A 20,812-nucleotide genomic window follows, 5' to 3' on the forward strand; every position below is an offset into this window, starting at 1 on the left:
GCCGCCCTACAAGCCGTAATCTACAACCGAATCGGAGACATCGGACTGATCCTGAGCATAGCATGACTAGCTTCAACATTCAACACCTGAGAGATCCAACAAGCCGTACACCCCCACCAAACCCCAATCCTCCCCCTCATAGGATTAATCCTCGCAGCCGCAGGAAAATCCGCCCAATTTGGACTCCACCCATGACTGCCCGCAGCAATAGAAGGCCCCACCCCAGTATCAGCCCTACTGCACTCCAGTACCATAGTAGTAGCCGGAATCTTCCTGCTCATCCGCATGCACCCCCTGCTAGCCACCAACCAGACAGCCCTAACTGCCTGCCTATGCCTAGGTGCTCTATCAACCCTATTCGCTGCCACATGCGCCCTAACCCAAAATGACATCAAAAAAATCATTGCTTTCTCAACATCCAGCCAACTAGGACTAATAATAGTCACTATCGGACTAAACCTCCCACAACTAGCCTTCCTACACATCTCAACCCATGCCTTCTTTAAAGCCATACTATTCCTATGCTCAGGGTCTATCATCCACAACCTAAACGGAGAACAAGATATCCGAAAGATAGGAGGCCTACAGAAAATACTCCCAGTCACTACTTCCTGCCTAACCATCGGAAACCTGGCGCTGATAGGAACCCCATTCCTAGCCGGATTCTACTCAAAAGACCTCATCATCGAAAGCTTAAACACATCATACCTAAATACTTGAGCCCTACTCCTAACCCTTATAGCCACAGCATTCACCGCAACCTACAGCATCCGCATAACCATCCTAGTCCAAGCTGGACAAACCCGAATCCCCCCAATAGTATCAATAAACGAAAACAACCCACTAATCACCGCCCCCCTAACCCGACTCGCCCTAGGCAGCATTACAGCAGGAATAATCATTACCTCTTTCATCACACCAACCAAAACCCCCCCAATAACCATACCCCTTATCACCAAAACTGCTGCCATCCTCATAACAATCCTAGGAATCATCCTAGCCCTAGAACTATCGAACATAACACACACCCTCACTCACCCCAAACCAAACCCCCTCATAAACTTCTCCTCTGCATTAGGGTACTTCAACCCCCTAGTACACCGATTCTTCTCCAAAAACCTACTAGAAAAGGGACAAAACATTGCCCTACACTTGATCGACCTCTCCTGACTCAAAAAAATAGGACCAGAGGGCCTTGCTGAACTACAAGTAGCCGCAAGCAAAGCCGCAACCTCAATACACACAGGGCTAATTAAGGCCTACCTAGGATCCTTCGCCCTCTCCATCCTGGTAATAATCCTAATAACACACAGACTCACTAATGGCCCCTAACATCCGCAAATCCCATCCCCTACTAAAAATAATCAACAACTCCCTAATCGACCTACCCGCCCCCTCCAACATCTCTGCCTGATGAAACTTCGGCTCCCTTCTAGCCATCTGCTTAGCCACACAAATCCTAACAGGCCTGCTACTAGCCATACACTACACCGCAGACACTTCACTCGCCTTCTCCTCAGTAGCTCACACATGCCGAGACGTCCAGTACGGATGGCTCATCCGCAACCTCCACGCCAACGGTGCTTCGCTCTTCTTTATCTGCATCTACTTACACATCGGACGAGGCCTCTACTACGGCTCCTACCTATACAAAGAAACCTGAAACACAGGAGTAATCCTCCTACTCACCCTAATAGCAACTGCCTTCGTAGGGTATGTCCTACCATGAGGACAAATGTCATTCTGAGGGGCCACCGTAATCACCAACCTATTCTCAGCCATCCCGTACATTGGGCAAACTCTAGTAGAATGAGCCTGAGGAGGATTCTCAGTAGACAATCCAACCTTAACCCGATTCTTCGCCATCCACTTCCTACTGCCCTTCCTAATTGCAGGAATCACCCTAGTCCACCTAACCTTCCTACACGAATCAGGCTCAAATAACCCACTAGGAATCGTATCAGACTGCGACAAAATCCCATTCCACCCATACTTCTCCATTAAAGACAGCTTAGGGCTTACCCTAATAATCACCCCTCTAATAGCACTAGCCCTATTTTCACCGAACCTCCTGGTTCTTGGAATCCTAGTTGGGAGTGGTTGGCCACATGAGATGTACAGGATTTTTACCTGTGATTTAGTCTTGACAAGGCTATGTAATTGGTTTACTAACGTCTCATAAGAAAGAAGCATGAGCGGTTAATGCAGTTGGCTTGAAACCCATCCCCAGTGGTGCCAGTGCACTCTCTGAACTCACTGAAGTGCATCCCCAGTGGTGCCAGTGCACTCTCTGCACTCACTGCACTGCATCCCCAGTGGTGCCAGTGCGCTCTCTGGAGTCACAGCACTGCATCCCCAGTGGTGCCAGTGCACTCGCTGGACTCACTGCAGTGCATCCCCAGTGGTGCCAGTGCACTCTCTGGACTCACTGCACTGCATCCCCAGTGGTGCCAGTGCACTCTCTGGACTCACTGAAGTGCATCCCATTGGTGCCATTGCACTCTCTGCACTCACTGCACTGCATCCCCAGTGGTGCCAGTGCACTCTCTGGACTCACTGCACTGCATCCCCAGTGGTGCCAGTGCGCTCTCCGGAGTCACAGCACTGCATCCCCAGTGGTGCCAGTGCACTCACTGGACACACTGTACTGCATCACAGGTGGTGCCAGTGCACTCTCTGGACTCACTGCACAGCATCCCCAGTGGTGTCAGTACACTCTCTGGACTCACTGAAGTGCATCCCCAGTGGTGCCAGTGCACTCTCTGGACTCACTGCACTGCATCCCCAGTGGTGCCAGTGCACTCTCTGGACTCACTGCACTGCATCCCCAGTGGTGCCAGTGCAATCTCTGGATTCACTGTAGTGCATCCCCAGTGGTGCCAGTGCACTCTCTGGACTCACTGCAGTGCATCCCCAGTGGTGCCAGTGCACTCTCTGGACTCACTGCAGTGCATCCCCAGTGGTGCCAGTGCACTCTCTGGACTCACTGCACTGCATCCCCAGTGGTGCCAGTGCACTCTCTGGACTCACTGCACTGCATTCCCAGTGGTGCCAGTGAAGTCTCTGGACTCACTGCACTGCATCCCCAGTGGTGCCAGTGCACTCTCTGGACTCACTGCACTGCATCCCCACTGCTGCCAGTGCACTCTCTGGACTCACTGCACTGCATCCCCAGTGGTGCCAGTGCACTCTCTGGACTCACTGCACTGCATCCCCAGTGGTGCCAGTGCACTCTCTCGAGTCACTGCACTACATCCCCAGTGGTGCCAGTGCACTCACTGGACTCACTGTACTGCATCATCGGTGGTGCCAGTGCACTCTCTGGACTCACTTCACTGCATCCCCAGTGGTGCCAGTGCACTCTCTGGACTCACTGCACTGCAGGCCCAGTGGTACCAGTGCACTCTCTGGACTCACTGTACTGCATCACCAGTGGTGCCAGTGCACTCTCTGGACTCACTGCACTGCATCCCCAGTGGTTCCAGTGCATTCACTGGACTCACTGTACTGCATCCCCAGTGGTGCCAGTGTACTCACAGGATTCACTGCACTGCATCCCCATTGGTGCCAGTGCACTCTCTGGACTCACTGCAGTGCATCCCCAGTGGTGCCAGTGCACTCTCTGGACTCACTGAACTGCATCCCCAGTGGTGCCAGTACACTCACTGGACTCACTGCACTGCATCCCCAGTGGTGCCAGTGCACTCTCTGGACTCACTGCACTGCATCCCCAGTGGTGCCAGTGCACTCTCTGGACTCACTGTAGTGCATCCCCAGTGGTGCCAGTGCACTCTCTGGACTCACTGCAGTGCATCCCCACTGCTGCCAGTGCACTCTCTGCACTCACTTCACTGCATCCCCAGTGGTGCCAGTGCACTCTCTGGACTCACTGCACTGCATCCCCAGTGGTGCCAGTGAAGTCTTTGGACTCACTGCACTGCATCCCCAGTGGTGCCAGTGCACTCTGTGGAGTCACTGAAGTGCATCCCCAGTGGTGCCAGTGCACTCTCTGGACTCACTGCACTGCATGTCCAGTGGTGCCAGTGCACTCTCTGGACTCACTGTACTGCATCCCCACTGGTGCCAGTGCACTATGTGGACTCACTGTACAGCATCCCCAGTGGTGACAGTGCACTCTCTGGACTAACTGCAGTGCATCCCCAGTGGTGCCAGTGCACTCTCTGGACTCACTGCAGTGCATCCCCAGTGGTGCCAGTGCACTCACTGGACTCACTGCACTGCATCACAGGTGGTGCCAGTGCACTCTCTGGACTCACTGCAGTGAATCCCCGGTGGTGCCAGTGTACTCTCTGCAGTCACTGCACTGCATCCCCAGTGGTGCCAGTGCACTCTCTGGACTCACTGGACTGCATCCCCAGTGGTGCCAGTGAACTCTCTGGACTCACTGCACTGCATCACCAGTGGTGCCAGTGCACTCTCTGGACTCAGTGCACTGCATCCCCAGTGGTGCCAGTGCAATCTCTGGACTCACTGTAGTGCATCCCCAGTGGTGCCAGTGCACTCTCTGGACTCACTGCAGTGCATCCCCAGTGGTGCCAGTGCACTCTCTGGACTCACTGTACTGCATCACCAGTGGTGCCAGTGCACTCTCTGGACTCACTGCAGTGCATCCCCAGTGGTGCCAGTGCAGTCTCTGGACTCACTGCACTGCAGCCCCGGAGGTGCCAGTGCAATCTCTGGACTCACTGCACTGCATCCCCAGTGGTGCCAGTGCACTCTCTGGACTCACTGCACTGCATCCCCAGTGGTGCAAGTGCACTCTCTCGAGTCACTGAAGTGCATCCCCAGTGGTGTCAGTGCACTCTCTGGACTCACTGCACTGCATGCCCAGTGGTGCCACTGCACTCTCTGGACTCACTGTACTGCATCCCCACTGGTACCAGTGCACTCTGTGGACTCACTGTACTGCATCCCCAGTGGTGACAGTGCACTCTCTGGACTCACTGCAGTGCATCCCCAGTGGTGCCAGTGCACTCTCTGGACTCACTGCAGTGCATCCCCAGTGGTGGCAGTGCACTCTCTGGACTCACTGCAGTGCATCCACAGTGGTGCCAGTGCACTCTCTGGACTCACTGCAGTGCATTCCCTCTGGTGCCAGTGCACTCTCTGGACTCACTGCACTGCATCCTCAGTGGTGCTAGTGCACTCTCTGGACTCACTGCACTGCATCCCCAGTGGTGCCAGTGCATACTCTGGACTCACTGAGGTGCATCCCCAGTGGTGCCAGTGCAATCTCTGGACTCACTGCAGTGCATCCCCAGTGGTGCCAGTGCACACTCTGGAGTCACAGCACTGCATCCCCAGTGGTGCCAGTGCACTCTCTGGACTCACTGCACTGCATCCCCAGTGTTCACAGTGCACTCTCTGCACTCACTACACTGCATCCCCAGTGGTGCCAGTGCATTCTCTGGACTCACTGAGGTGCATCCCCAGTGGTGCCAGTGCAATCTCTGGACTCACTGCAGTGCATCCCCAGTGGTGCCAGTGCACTCTGTGGACTCACTGCACTGCATCCCCAGTGGTGTCAGTGCACTCTCTGGACTCACTGCACTGCATCCCCAGTGGTGCCAGTGCACTCTCTGGACTCACTGCACTGCATCCCCAGTGGAGCCCGTGCACTCTCTGGACTCACTGAAGTGCATCCCCAGTGGTGCCAGTGCACTCTCTGGACTCACTGCAGTGCATCCCCGTTGGTGCCAGTGCACTCTCTGGACTCACTGCAGTGCATCCCCAGTGGTGCCAGTGCACTCTCTGGGCTCACTGTACTGCATCCCCAGTGTTGCCAGTGCACTCTCTGGAGTAACTGCAGTGCATCCCCAGTGGTGCCAAAGCACTCTCTGGACTCCCGGCACCGCATCCCCAGTGGTGCAAGTGCACTCTCTGGACTCACTGAAGTGCATCCCCAGTGGTGCCAGTGTACTCACTGGACTCACTGCACTGCATTACCCAGTGGTGATAGTGCACTCTCTGGACTCACTGCAGTGCATCCCCAGTGGTGCCAGTGTACTCACTGGACTCAATGCACTGCATCCCCAATGCTGCCAGTGCACTCTCTGGACTCACTGCACTGCATCCCCAGTGGTGCCACTGCACTCTCTGGACTCACTGCACTGCATGTCCAGTGGTGCCAGTGCACTCTCTGGACTCACTGCACTGCATCCCCAGTGGTGCCAGTGCACTCACTGGACTCACTGCAGTGCATTCCCTCTGGTGCCAGTGCACTCTCTGGACTCACTGCACTGCATCCCCAGTGCTGCCAGTGCACTCTCTGGACTCACTGCACTGCATCCCCAGTGGTGCCAGTGCACTCTCTGGACTCACTGCAGTGCATCCCCAGTGGTGCCAGTGCACTCTCTGGACTCACTGCAGTGCATCCCCACTGCTTCCAGTGCACTCTCTCGACTCACAGCAGTGCATCCCCAGTGGTGCCAGTGCACTCTCTGGACTCACTGCACTGCATCCCCAGTGGTGCCAATGCACTCTCTGGACTCACTGCACTGCATCCCCAGTGGTGCCAGTGCACTCTCTGGACTCACTGCACTGCATCCCAAGTGGTGCCAGTGCACTCTCTGGACTCACTGCAGTGCATCCCCAGTGGTGCCAGTGCACTCTCTCGAGTCACTGCACTACATCCCCAGTGGTGCCAGTGCGCTCACTGGACTCACTGTACTGCATCATCAGTGGTGCCAGTGCACTCTCTGGAGTGACTGCAGTGCATCCCCAGTGGTGCCAGTGCACTCTATGGACTCACTGCACTGCATCCCCAGTGGTGCCAATGCACTCTCTGGACTCACTGCACTGCATCCCCAGTGGTGCCAGTGCACTCACTGGACTCACTGCACTGCATCCCAAGTGGTACCAGTGCACTCTCTGGACTCACTGCACTGCATCCCCAGTGGTGCCAGTGCACTCTCTCGAGTCACTGCACTACATCCCCAGTGGTGCCAGTGCACTCACTGGACTCACTGTACTGCATTCCCAGTGGTGCTAGTGCACTCTCTGGACTCACTGCAGTGCATCCCCAGTGGTGCCAGTGCACTCTTTGGACTCACTGAAGTGCATTCTCAGTGGTGCCAGTGCACTCTCTGGACTCACTACACTGCATTCTCAGGGGTGCCAGTGCACTCTCTGGACTCACTGCAGTGCATCCCCAGTGGAGCCAGTACACTCACTGGACTCACTGCACTGCATCCCCAGTGGTGCCAGTGCACTCTCTGGACTTACTGCACTGCATCCCCAGTGGTGCCAGTGCACTCTCTGGACTCACTGCACTGCATCCCCAGTGCTGCCTGTGCACTCTCTGGACTCACTGCACTGCATCCCCAGTGGTGTCACTGCACTCTCTGGACTCACTGCACTGCATCCCCAGTGGTGCCAGTGCACTCTCTGCACTCACTGCACTGAATACCCAGTGGTGCCAGTGCACTCTCTGGACTCACTGCAGTGCATCACCTGTGGTGCCAGTGCACTCTCTGGACTCACTGAAGTGCATCCCCAGCGGTGCCAGTGCACTCTCTGGACTCACTGCACTGCATTCCCAGTCGTGCCAGTGCACACTCTGGACTCACTGCACTGCATCCCCAGTGGTGCCAGTGCACTCTCTGGACTCACTGCACTGCAACCCCAGTGTTGCCAGTGCACTCTCTGGACTCACTGCACTGCATCCCCAGTGGTGCCAGTGCACTCTCTGGACTCACTTCAGTGCATCCCCAGTGGTGCCAGAGCACTCTCTGGACTCACTGCACTGCATCCCCATTGGTGCCAGTGCACTCTCTGGACTCACTGCAGTGCATCCCCAGTGGTGCCACTGCACTCTCTGGACTCACTGCACTGCATCCCCAGTATTGCCAGTGCACTCTCTGGACTCACTGCACTGCATCCCCAGTGCTGCCAGTGCACTCTCTGGACTCACTGCACTGCATCCCCAGTGGTGCCACTGCACTCTCTGGACTCACTGCACTGCATCCCCAGTGGTGCCAGAGCACTCTCTGGACTCACTGCACTGCATCCCCAGTGTTGCCAGTGCACTCTCTGGACTCACTGCACTGCATCCCCAGTGGTGCTAGTGCACTCTGTGGACTCACTGCACTGCATCCCCAGTGGTGCCAGAGCACTCTCTGGACTCATTGCACTGCATCCCCAGTGGTGCCAGTGCACTCTTTGGACTCACTGAAGTGCATTCTCAGTGGTGCAAGTGCACTCTCTGGACTCACTGCACTGCATCCCCAGTGGTGCCAGTGCGCTCTCTGGACTCACTGAAGTGCATCCCCAGTGGTGCCAGTGCACTCTCTGGACTCACCGAACCGCATCCCCAGTGGTGCCAGTGCACTCTCTGGAGTAACTGCAGTGCATCACCAGTGGTGCCACTGCACTCTCTGGACTCACTGCACTGCATCCCCAGTGGTGCCAGAGCACTCTCTGGACTCACTGCACTGCATCCCCAGTGGTGCCAGTGCACTCTCTGGACTCACTGCACTGCATCCCCAGTGGTGCCAGAGCACTCTCTGGACTCACTGCACTGCATCCCCAGTGGAGCCAGTGCACTCTCTGGACTCACTGCACTGCATCCCCAGTGGTGCCAGTGCACTCTCTGGACTCACTGCACTGCATCCCCAGTGGTGCCAGTGCACTCTCTGGACTCACTGCACTGCATCCCCAGTGGTGCCAGTGCACTCTGTGGACTCACTGTAGTGCATCCCCAGTGGAACTCGTGCACTCTCTGGACTCACTGCAGTGCATCCCCAGTGGTGCCAGTGCACTCTTTGGACTCACTGAAGTGCATTCTCAGTGGTGCCAGTGCACTCTCTGGACTCACTGCACTGCATCCCCAGTGGTGCCAGTGCGCTCTCTGGACTCACTGAAGTGCATTCTCAGTGGTGCCAGTGCACTCTCTGGACTCACTGCAGTGCATCCCCAGTGGTGCCAGTACACTCTCTGGACTCACTGCACTGCATCCCCAGTGGTGCTAGTGCACTCTGTGGACTCACTGCAGTGCATCCCCAGTGGTGCCAGTGCACTCTCTGGACTCACTGAAGGGCATTCTCAGTGGTGCCAGTGCACTCTCTGGACTCACTGCAGTGCATCCCGAGTGGTGCCAGTGCACTCTCTGGACTCACCGCACCGCATCCCCAGTGGTGCCAGTGCACTCTCTGGAGTAACTGCAGTGCATCCCCAGTGGTGCCAGTGCACTCTCTGGACTCACTGCACTGCATCCCCAGTGGTGCCAGTGCACTCTCTGGACTCACTGCACTGCATCCCCAGTGGTGCCAGAGCACTCTCTGGACTCACTGCACTGCATCCCCAGTGGTGCCAGTGCACTCTCTGGACTCACTTCACTGCATCCCCAGTGGTGCCAGAGCACTCTCTGGACTCACTGCACTGCATCCCCAGTGGAGCCAGTGCACTCTCTGGACTCACCGGGGTGCATCCCCAGTGGTGCCAGTGCACTCTCTGGACTCACTGCATTGCATCCCCAGTGGTGCCAGTGCACTCTCTGGACTCACTGCACTGCATCCCCAGTGGTGCCAGTGCACTCTGTGGACTCACTGCAGTGCATCCCCAGTGGAGCGCGTGCACTCTCTGGACTCACTGCAGTGCATCCCCACTGGTGCCAGTGCACTCACTGGATTCACTGCACTACATTCCCAGTGGTGCTAGTGCACTCTCTGGACTCACTGCAGTGCATCCCCAGTGGTGCCAGTGCACTCTTTGGACTCACTGAAGTGCATTCTCAGTGGTGCCAGTGCACTCTCTGGACTCACTGCACTGCATCCCCAGTGGTGCCAGTGCGCTCTCTGGACTCACTGAAGTGCATTCTCAGTGGTGCCAGTGCACTCTCTGGACTCACTGCAGTGCATCCCCAGTGGTGCCAGTACACTCTCTGGACTCACTGCACTGCATCCCCAGTGGTGCTAGTGCACTCTGTGGACTCACTGCAGTGCATCCCCAGTGGTGCCAGTGCACTCTCTGGACTCACTGAAGGGCATTCTCAGTGGTGCCAGTGCACTCTCTGGACTCACTGCAGTGCATCCCCAGTGGTGCCAGTGCACTCTCTGGACTCACCGCACCGCATCCCCAGTGGTACCAGTGCACTCTCTGGACTCACTGCACTGCATCCCCAGTGGTGCTAGTGCACTCTGTGGACTCACTGCACTGCATCCCCAGTGGTGCCAGAGCACTCTCTGGACTCACTGCACTGCATCCCCAGTGGTGCCAGTGCACTCTCTGGACTCACTGCACTGCATCCCCAGTGGTGCCAGTGACCTCTCTGGACTCACTGCAGTGCATCCCCAGTGGAGCCCGTGCACTCTCTGGACTCACTGAAGTGCATCCCCAGTGGTGCCAGTGCACTCTCTGGACTCACTGCACTGCATCCCCAGTGGTGCCAGTGCACTCTCTGGACTCACTGCAGTGCATCAAAAGTGGTGCCAGTGCACTCTCTGGACTCACTGAATTGCATTCTCAGTGGTGCCAGTGCACTCTCTGGACTCACTGCAGTGCATCCCCAGTGGTGCCAGTACACTCACTGGACTGACTGCACTGCATCCCCAGGGGTGCTAATGCACTCTCTGGACTCACTGCACTGCATCGCCAGTGGTGCCAGAGCACTCTCTGGACTCACTGTACTGCATCCCCACTGGTACCAGTGCACTCTGTGGACTCACTGTACTGCATCCCCAGTGGTGACAGTGCACTCTCTGGACTCACTGCAGTGCATCCCCAGTGGTGCCAGTGCACTCTCTGGACTCACTGCAGTGCATCAAAAGTGGTGCCAGTGCACTCTCTGGACTCACTGCACTGCATCCCCAGTGGTGCCAGTGCACTCTCTGGACTCACTGCAGTGCATCCACAGTGGTGCCAGTGCACTCACTGGACTCACTGCAGTGCATTCCCTCTGGTGCCAGTGCACTCTCTGGACTCACTGCACTGCATCCTCAGTGGTGCTAGTGCACTCTCTGGACTCACTGCACTGCATCCCCAGTGGTGCCAGTGCATACTCTGGACTCACTGAGGTGCATCCCCAGTGGTGCCAGTGCAATCTCTGGACTCACTGCAGTGCATCCCCAGTGGTGCCAGTGCACACTCTGGAGTCACAGCACTGCATCCCCAGTGGTGCCAGTGCACTCTCTGGACTCACTGCACTGCATCCCCAGTGTTCACAGTGCACTCTCTGCACTCACTACACTGCATCCCCAGTGGTGCCAGTGCATTCTCTGGACTCACTGAGGTGCATCCCCAGTGGTGCCAGTGCAATCTCTGGACTCACTGCAGTGCATCCCCAGTGGTGCCAGTGCACTCTGTGGACTCACTGCACTGCATCCCCAGTGGTGTCAGTGCACTCTCTGGACTCACTGCACTGCATCCCCAGTGGTGCCAGTGCACTCTCTGGACTCACTGCACTGCATCCCCAGTGGAGCCCGTGCACTCTCTCGACTCACTGAAGTGCATCCCCAGTGGTGCCAGTGCACTCTCTGGACTCACTGCAGTGCATCCCCGTTGGTGCCAGTGCACTCTCTGGACTCACTGCAGTGCATCCCCAGTGGTGCCAGTGCACTCTCTGGGCTCACTGTACTGCATCCCCAGTGTTGCCAGTGCACTCTCTGGAGTAACTGCAGTGCATCCCCAGTGGTGCCAAAGCACTCTCTGGACTCCCGGCACCGCATCCCCAGTGGTGCAAGTGCACTCTCTGGACTCACTGAAGTGCATCCCCAGTGGTGCCAGTGTACTCACTGGACTCACTGCACTGCATTCCCCAGTGGTGCTAGTGCACTCTCTGGACTCACTGCAGTGCATCCCCAGTGGTGCCAGTGCACTCTCTTGACTCACTGCACTGCATCCCCAGTGGTGCCAGTGTACTCACTGGACTCACTGCACTGCATCCCCAGTGCTGCCAGTGCACTCTCTGGACTCACTGCACTGCATCCCCAGTGGTGCCACTGCACTCTCTGGACTCACTGCACTGCATGTCCAGTGGTGCCAGTGCACTCTCTGGACTCACTGCACTGCATCCCCAGTGGTGCCAGTGCACTCACTGGACTCACTGCAGTGCATTCCCTCTGGTGCCAGTGCACTCTCTGGACTCACTGCACTGCATCCCCAGTGCTGCCAGTGCACTCTCTGGACTCACTGCACTGCATCCCCAGTGGTGCCAGTGCACTCTCTGGACTCACTGCAGTGCATCCCCAGTGGTGCCAGTGACACTCTCTGGACTCACTGCAGTGCATCCCCACTGCTGCCAGTGCAGTCTCTCGACTCACAGCAGTGCATCCCCAGTGGTGCCAGTGCACTCTCTGGACTCACTGCACTGCATCCCCAGTGGTGCCAATGCACTCTCTGGACTCACTGCACTGCATCCCCAGTGGTGCCAGTGCACTCTCTGGACTCACTGCACTGCATCCCAAGTGGTGCCAGTGCACTCTCTGGACTCACTGCACTGCATCCCCAGTGGTGCCAGTGCACTCTCTCGAGTCACTGCACTACATACCCAGTGGTGCCAGTGCGCTCACTGGACTCACTGTACTGCATCATCAGTGGTGCCAGTGCACTCTCTGGAGTGACTGCAGTGCATCCCCAGTGGTGCCAGTGCACTCTCTGGACTCACTGCACTGCATCCCCAGTGGTGCCAATGCACTCTCTGGACTCACTGCACTGCATCCCCAGTGGTGCCAGTGCACTCACTGGACTCACTGCACTGCATCCCAAGTGGTACCAGTGCACTCTCTGGACTCACTGCACTGCATCCCCAGTGGTGCCAGTGCACTCTCTCGAGTCACTGCACTACATCCCCAGTGGTGCCAGTGCACTCACTGGACTCACTGTACTGCATTCCCAGTGGTGCTAGTGCACTCTCTGGACTCACTGCAGTGCATCCCCAGTGGTGCCAGTGCACTCTTTGGACTCACTGAAGTGCATTCTCAGTGGTGCCAGTGCACTCTCTGGACTCACTACACTGCATTCTCAGGGGTGCCAGTGCACTCTCTGGACTCACTGCAGTGCATCCCCAGTGGAGCCAGTACACTCACTGGACTCACTGCACTGCATCCCCAGTGGTGCCAGTGCACTCTCTGGACTTACTGCACTGCATCCCCAGTGGTGCCAGTGCACTCTCTGGACTCACTGCACTGCATCCCCAGTGCTGCCTGTGCACTCTCTGGACTCACTGCACTGCATCCCCAGTGGTGTCACTGCACTCTCTGGACTCACTGCACTGCATCCCCAGTGGTGCCAGTGCACTCTCTGCACTCACTGCACTGAAAACCCAGTGGTGCCAGTGCACTCTCTGGAATCACTGCAGTGCATTCCCTCTGGTGCCAGTGCACTCTCTGGACTCACTGCAGTGCATCCCCAGTGGTGCCAGTGCACTCTCTGGACTCACTGCACTGCATCCCCAGTGGTGCCAGTGCACTCTCTGGACTCACTGCAGTGCATCACCTGTGGTGCCAGTGCACTCTCTGGACTCACTGAAGTGCATCCCCAGCGGTGCCAGTGCACTCTCTGGACTCACTGCACTGCATTCCCAGTCGTGCCAGTGCACACTCTGGACTCACTGCACTGCATCCCCAGTGGTGCCAGTGCACTCTCTGGACTCACTGCACTGCAACCCCAGTGTTGCCAGTGCACTCTCTGGACTCACTGCACTGCATCCCCAGTGGTGCCAGTGCACTCTCTGGACTCACTTCAGTGCATCCCCAGTGGTGCCAGAGCACTCTCTGGACTCACTGCACTGCATCCCCATTGGTGCCAGTGCACTCTCTGGACTCACTGCAGTGCATCCCCAGTGGTGCCACTGCACTCTCTGGACTCACTGCACTGCATCCCCAGTATTGCCAGTGCACTCTCTGGGCTCACTGCACTGCATCCCCAGTGCTGCCAGTGCACTCTCTGGACTCACTGCACTGCATCCCCAGTGGTGCCACTGCACTCTCTGGACTCACTGCACTGCATCCCCAGTGGTGCCAGAGCACTCTCTGGACTCACTGCACTGCATCCCCAGTGTTGCCAGTGCACTCTCTGGACTCACTGCACTGCATCCCCAGTGGTGCTAGTGCACTCTCTGGACTCACTGCACTGCATCCCCAGTGGTGCCAGAGCACTCTCTGGACTCATTGCACTGCATCCCCAGTGGTGCCAGTGCACTCTTTGGACTCACTGAAGTGCATTCTCAGTGGTGCAAGTGCACTCTCTGGACTCACTGCTGTGCATCCCCAGTGGTGCCAGTGCGCTCTCTGGACTCACTGAAGTGCATCCCCAGTGGTGCCAGTACACTCTCTGGACTCACTGAAGGGCATTCTCAGTGGTGCCAGTGCACTCTCTGGACTCACTGCAGTGCATCCCCAGTGGTGCCAGTGCACTCTCTGGACTCACCGCACCGCATCCCCAGTGGTGCCAGTGCACTCTCTGGAGTAACTGCAGTGCATCACCAGTGGTGCCACTGCACTCTCTGGACTCACTGCACTGCATCCCCAGTGGTGCCAGAGCACTCTCTGGACTCACTGCACTGCATCCCCAGTGGTGCCAGTGCACTCTCTGGACTCACTGCACTGCATCCCCAGTGGTGCCAGAGCACTCTCTGGACTCACTGCACTGCATCCCCAGTGGAGCCAGTGCACTCTCTGGACTCACTGCAGTGCATCCCCACTGGTGCCAGTGCACTCTCTGGAATCACTGCACTGCATCCCCAGTGGTGCCAGTGCACTCTCTGGACTCACTGCACTGCATCCCCAGTGGTGCCAGTGCGCTCTCTGGACTCACTGAAGTGCATTCTCAGTGGTGCCAGTGCACTCTCTGGACTCACTGCAGTGCATCCCCAGTGGTGCCAGTACACTCTCTGGACTCACTGAAGTGCATCCCCAGTGGTGCTAGTGCACTCTGTGGACTCACTGCAGTGCATCCCCAGTGGTGCCAGTGCACTCTCTGGACTCACTGAAGGGCATTCTCAGTGGTGCCAGTGCACTCTCTGGACTCACTGCAGTGCATCCCCAGTGGTGCCAGTGCACTCTCTGGACTCACCGCACCGCATCCCCAGTGGTGCCAGTGCACTCTCTGGAGTAACTGCACTGCATCCCCAGTGGTGCCAGTGCACTCTCTGGACTCACTGCACTGCATCCCCAGTGGTGCCAGTGCACTCTCTGGACTCACTGCACTGCATCCCCAGTGGTGCCAGAGCACTCTCTGGACTCACTGCACTGCATCCCCAGTGGTGCCAGTGCACTCTCTGGACTCACTTCACTGCATCCCCAGTGGTACCAGAGCACTCTCTGGACTCACTGCACTGCATCCCCAGTGGAGCCAGTGCACTCTCTGGACTCACCGGGGTGCATCCCCAGTGGTGCCAGTGCACTCTCTGGACTCACTGCATTGCATCCCCAGTGGTGCCAGTGCACTCTCTGGACTCACTGCACTGCATCCCCAGTGGTGCCAGTGCACTCTGTGGACTCACTGCAGTGCATCCCCAGTGGAGCGCGTGCACTCTCTGGACTCACTGCAGTGCATCCCCACTGGTGCCAGTGCACTCACTGGATTCACTGCACTACATTCCCAGTGGTGCTAGTGCACTCTCTGGACTCACTGCAGTGCATCCCCAGTGGTGCCAGTGCACTCTTTGGACTCACTGAAGTGCATTCTCAGTGGTGCCAGTGCACTCTCTGGACTCACTGCACTGCATCCCCAGTGGTGCCAGTGCGCTCTCTGGACTCACTGAAGTGCATTCTCAGTGGTGCCAGTGCACTCTCTGGACTCACTGCAGTGCATCCCCAGTGGTGCCAGTACACTCTCTGGACTCACTGCACTGCATCCCCAGTGGTGCTAGTGCACTCTGTGGACTCACTGCAGTGCATCCCCAGTGGTGCCAGTGCACTCTCTGGACTCACTGAAGGGCATTCTCAGTGGTGCCAGTGCACTCTCTGGACTCACTGCAGTGCATCCCCAGTGGTGCCAGTGCACTCTCTGGACTCACCGCACCGCATCCCCAGTGGTACCAGTGCACTCTCTGGAGTAACTGCACTGCATCCCCAGTGGTGCCAGTGCACTCTCTGGACTCACTGCACTGCATCCCCAGTGGTGCCAGTGCACTCTCTGGACTCACTGCACTGCATCCCCAGTGGTGCCAGAGCACTCTCTGGACTCACTGCACTGCATCCCCAGTGGTGCCAGTGCACTCTCTGGACTCACTGCAGTGCATCCCCAGTGTTGCCAGTGCACTCTCTGGACTCACTGCACTGCATCCCCAGTGGTGCTAGTGCACTCTGTGGACTCACTGCACTGCATCCCCAGTGGTGCCAGAGCACTCTCTGGACTCACTGCACTGCATCCCCAGTGGTGCCAGTGCACTCTCTGGACTCACTGCACTGCATCCCCAGTGGTGCCAGTGCACTCTCTGGACTCACTGCAGTGCATCCCCAGTGGAGCCCGTGCACTCTCTGGACTCACTGAAGTGCATCCCCAGTGGTGCCAGTGCACTCTCTGGACTCACTGCACTGCATCCCCAGTGGTGCCAGTGCACTCTCTGGACTCACTGCAGTGCATCCCCAGTGGTGCAAGTGCACTCTCTGGACTCACTGAATTGCATTCTCAGTGGTGCCAGTGCACTCTCTGGACTCACTGCAGTGCATCCCCAGTGGTGCCAGTACACTCACTGGACTGACTGCACTGCATCCCCAGGGGTGCTAATGCACTCTCTGGACTCACTGCACTGCATCGCCAGTGGTGCCAGAGCACTCTCTGGACTCACTGCAGTGCATCCCCAGTGGTGCCAGTGCACTCTCTGGACTCACTGTACTGCATCCCCAGTGGTGCCAGTGCACTCTGTGGACTCACTGCTGTGCATCCCCAGTGGTGCCAGTGCACTCTCTGGACTCACTGCACTGCATCCCCACGTGGTGCCAGTGCACTGTCTGGACGCACTGCAGTGCATCCCAAGTGGTGCCAGAGCACTCTCTGGACTCACTGCAGTGCAACCCCAGTGGTGCCAGTACACTCACTGGACTCACTGCACTGCATCCCCAGTGGTGCCAGTGCAGTCTCTGCACTCACTGAAGTGCATCCCCAGTGGTGCCAGTGAACTCTCTGGACTCACTGCAGTGCATCCCCAGTGGTGCCAGTGCACTCTCTGGACTCACTGCACTGCATCCCCAGTGGTGCCAGTGCACTCTGTTCACTCACTGAAGTGCATCCCCATTGGTGCCAGTGCACTCTCTGGACTCACTGCAGTTTATCCCCAGTGGTGCCAGTGCACTCTCTGGACTCACTGCACTGCATCCCCAGTGGTGCCAGTGCACTCTTTGGACTCACTGAAGTGCATTCTCAGTGGTGCAAGTGCACTCTCTGGACTCACTGCACTGCATCCCCAGTGCTGCCAGTGCTCTCTCTGGACTCACTGAAGTGCATCCCCAGTGGTGCCAGTACACTCTCTGGACTCACTGAAGGGCATTCTCAGTGGTGCCAGTGCACTCTCTGGACTCACTGCAGTGCATCCCCAGTGGTGCCAGTGCACTCTCTGGACTCACCGCACCGCATCCCCAGTGGTGCCAGTGCACTCTCTGGAGTAACTGCAGTGCAACACCAGTGGTGCCACTGCACTCTCTGGACTCACTGCACTGCATCCCCAGTGGTGCCAGAGCACTCTCTGGACTCACTGCAGTGCATCCCCAGTGGTGCCAGTACACTCTCTGGACTCACTGCACTGCATCCCCAGTGGTGCCAGAGCACTCTCTGGACTCACTGCACTGCATCCCCAGTGGAGCCAGTGCGATCTCTGGACTCACTGCACTGCATCCCCAGTGGTGCCAGTGCACTCTGTGGACTCACTGCAGTGCATCCCCAGTGGAGCCCGTGCACTCTGTGGACTCACTGCAGTGCATCCCCAGTGGTGCCAGTGCACTCACTGGACTCACTGCACTGCATCCCCAGTGGTGCCAGTGCACTCTCTGGACTCACTGCACTGCATCCCCAGTGGTGCCAGTGCACTCTCTGGACCTCCGGCACCGCATCCCCAGTGGAGCCAGTGCACTCTCTGGACTCGGGACACTGCATCCCCAGTGGTTCCAGTGCACTCTCTCGAGTCACTGCACTGCATCTCCAGTGGTGCCAGAGCACTCTCTGGACTCACTGCAGTGCATCCCCAGTGGTGCCAGTGCACTCTCTGGACTCACTGCGCTGCATCCCCAGTGGTGCCAGTGCACTCTGTGGACTCACTGCAGTGCATCCCCAGTGGTGCCAGTGCACTCTCTGGACTCACTGCACTGCATCCCCAGTCCTGCCAGTGCACTCTCTGGACTCACTGCACTGCATCCCCAGTGGTGCAAGTGCACTCTCTGGACTCACTGCAGTGCATCCCAAGTGGTGCCAATGCACTCTCTGGACTCACTGCAGTGCATCCCCAGTGGTGCCAGTACACTCACTGGACTCACTTCACTGCATCCCCAGTGGTGCCAGTGCACTCTCTGGACTTGCTACACTGCATCCCCAGTGGTGCCAGTGCACTCTCTGGACCCACTGATGTGCATCCCCAGTGGTGCCTGTGCACTCTCTGGGCTCACTGCAGTGCATCCCCAGTGGTGCCAGTGCACTCTCTCGCGTCACTGCACTGCATCCCCAGTTGTGCCAGTGCACTCACTGGACTCACTGTACTGCATCATCAGTGGTGCCAGTGCTCTCTCTGGACTCACTGCACTGCATCCCCAGTGGTGCCAGTGCACTCTCTGGACTCCCGGCACCGCATCCCCAGTGGTGCAAGTGCACTCTCTGTACTCACTGAAGTGCATCCCCAGTGGTGCCAGTGTACTCACTGGTCTCACTGCACTGCATTCCCCAGTGGTGCTAGTGCACTCTCTGGACTCACTGCAGTGCATCCCCAGTGGTGCCAGTGCACTCTCTTGACTCACTGCACTGCATCCCCAGTGGTGCCAGTGTACTCACTGGACTCACTGCACTGCATCCCCAGTGGTACCAGTGCACTCTCTGGACTCACTGCACTGCATCCCCAGTGGTGCCAGTGCACTCTCTCGAGTCACTGCACTACATCCCCAGTGGTGCCAGTGCACTCACTGGACTCACTGTACTGCATTCCCAGTGGTGCTAGTGCACTCTCTGGACTCACTGCAGTGCATCCCCAGTGGTGCCAGTGCACTCTTTGGACTCACTGAAGTGCATTCTCAGTGGTGCCAGTGCACTCTCTGGACTCACTGCACTGCATTCTCAGTGGTGCCAGTGCACTCTCTGGACTCACTGCAGTGCATCCCCAGTGGAGCCAGTACACTAACTGGACTCACTGCACTGCATCCCCAGTGGTGCCAGTGCACTCTCTGGACTTACTGCACTGCATCCCCAGTGGTGCCAGTGCACTCTCTGGACTCACTGCACTGCATCCCCAGTGCTGCCTGTGCACTCTCTGGACTCACTGCACTGCATCCCCAGTGGTGTCACTGCACTCTCTGGACTCACTGCACTGCATCCCCAGTGGTGCCAGTGCACTCTCTGCACTCACTGCACTGAATACCCAGTGGTGCCAGTGCACTCTCTGGAATCACTGCAGTGCATTCCCTCTGGTGCCAGTGCACTCTCTGGACTCACTGCAGTGCATCCCCAGTGGTGCCAGTGCACTCTCTGGACTCACTGCACTGCATCCCCAGTGGTGCCAGTGCACTCTCTGGACTCACTGCAGTGCATCACCTCTGGTGCCAGTGCACTCTCTGGACTCACTGAAGTGCATCCCCAGCGGTGCCAGTGCACTCTCTGGACTCACTGCACTGCATTCCCAGTCGTGCCAGTGCACACTCTGGACTCACTGCACTGCATCCCCAGTGGTGCCAGTGCACTCTCTGGACTCACTGCACTGCAACCCCAGTGTTCCCAGTGCACTCTCTGGACTCACTGCACTGCATCCCCAGTGGTGCCAGTGCACTCTCTGGATTCACTTCAGTGCATCCCCAGTGGTGCCAGAGCACTCTCTGGACTCACTGCACTGCATCCCCAGTGGTGCCAGTGCACTCTCTGGACTCACTGCAGTGCATCCCCAGTGGTGCCACTGCACTCTCTGGACTCACTGCACTGCATCCCCAGTGGTGCCAGTGCACTCTCTGGACTCACTGCACTGCATCCCCAGTGCTGCCAGTGCACTCTCTGGACTCACTGCACTGCATCCCCAGTGGTGCCACTGCACTCTCTGGACTCACTGCACTGCATCCCCAGTGGTGCCAGAGCACTCTCTGGACTCACTGCACTGCATCCCCAGTGTTGCCAGTGCACTCTCTGGACTCACTGCACTGCATCCCCAGTGGTGCTAGTGCACTCTGTGGACTCACTGCACTGCATCCCCAGTGGTGCCAGAGCACTCTCTGGACTCATTGCACTGCATCCACAGTGGTGCCAGTGCACTCTTTGGACTCACTGAAGTGCATTCTCAGTGGTGCAAGTGCACTCTCTGGACTCACTGCACTGCATCCCCAGTGGTGCCAGTGCGCTCTCTGGACTCACTGAAGTGCATCCCCAGTGGTGCCAGTACACTCTCTGGACTCACTGAAGGGCATTCTCAGTGGTGCCAGTGCACTCTCTGGACTCACTGCAGTGCATCCCCAGTGGTGCCAGTGCACTCTCTGGACTCACCGCACCGCATCCCCAGTGGTGCCAGTGCACTCTCTGGAGTAACTGCAGTGCATCACCAGTGGTGCCACTGCACTCTCTGGACTCACTGCACTGCATCCCCAGTGGTGCCAGAGCACTCTCTGGACTCACTGCACTGCATCCCCAGTGGTGCCAGTGCACTCTCTGGACTCACTGCACTGCATCCCCAGTG

The sequence above is a fragment of the Anser anser genome, assembly GCF_964211835.1.
Source record: "Anser anser genome assembly, chromosome: 10".
Lineage (NCBI taxonomy): Eukaryota > Metazoa > Chordata > Aves > Anseriformes > Anatidae > Anser > Anser anser.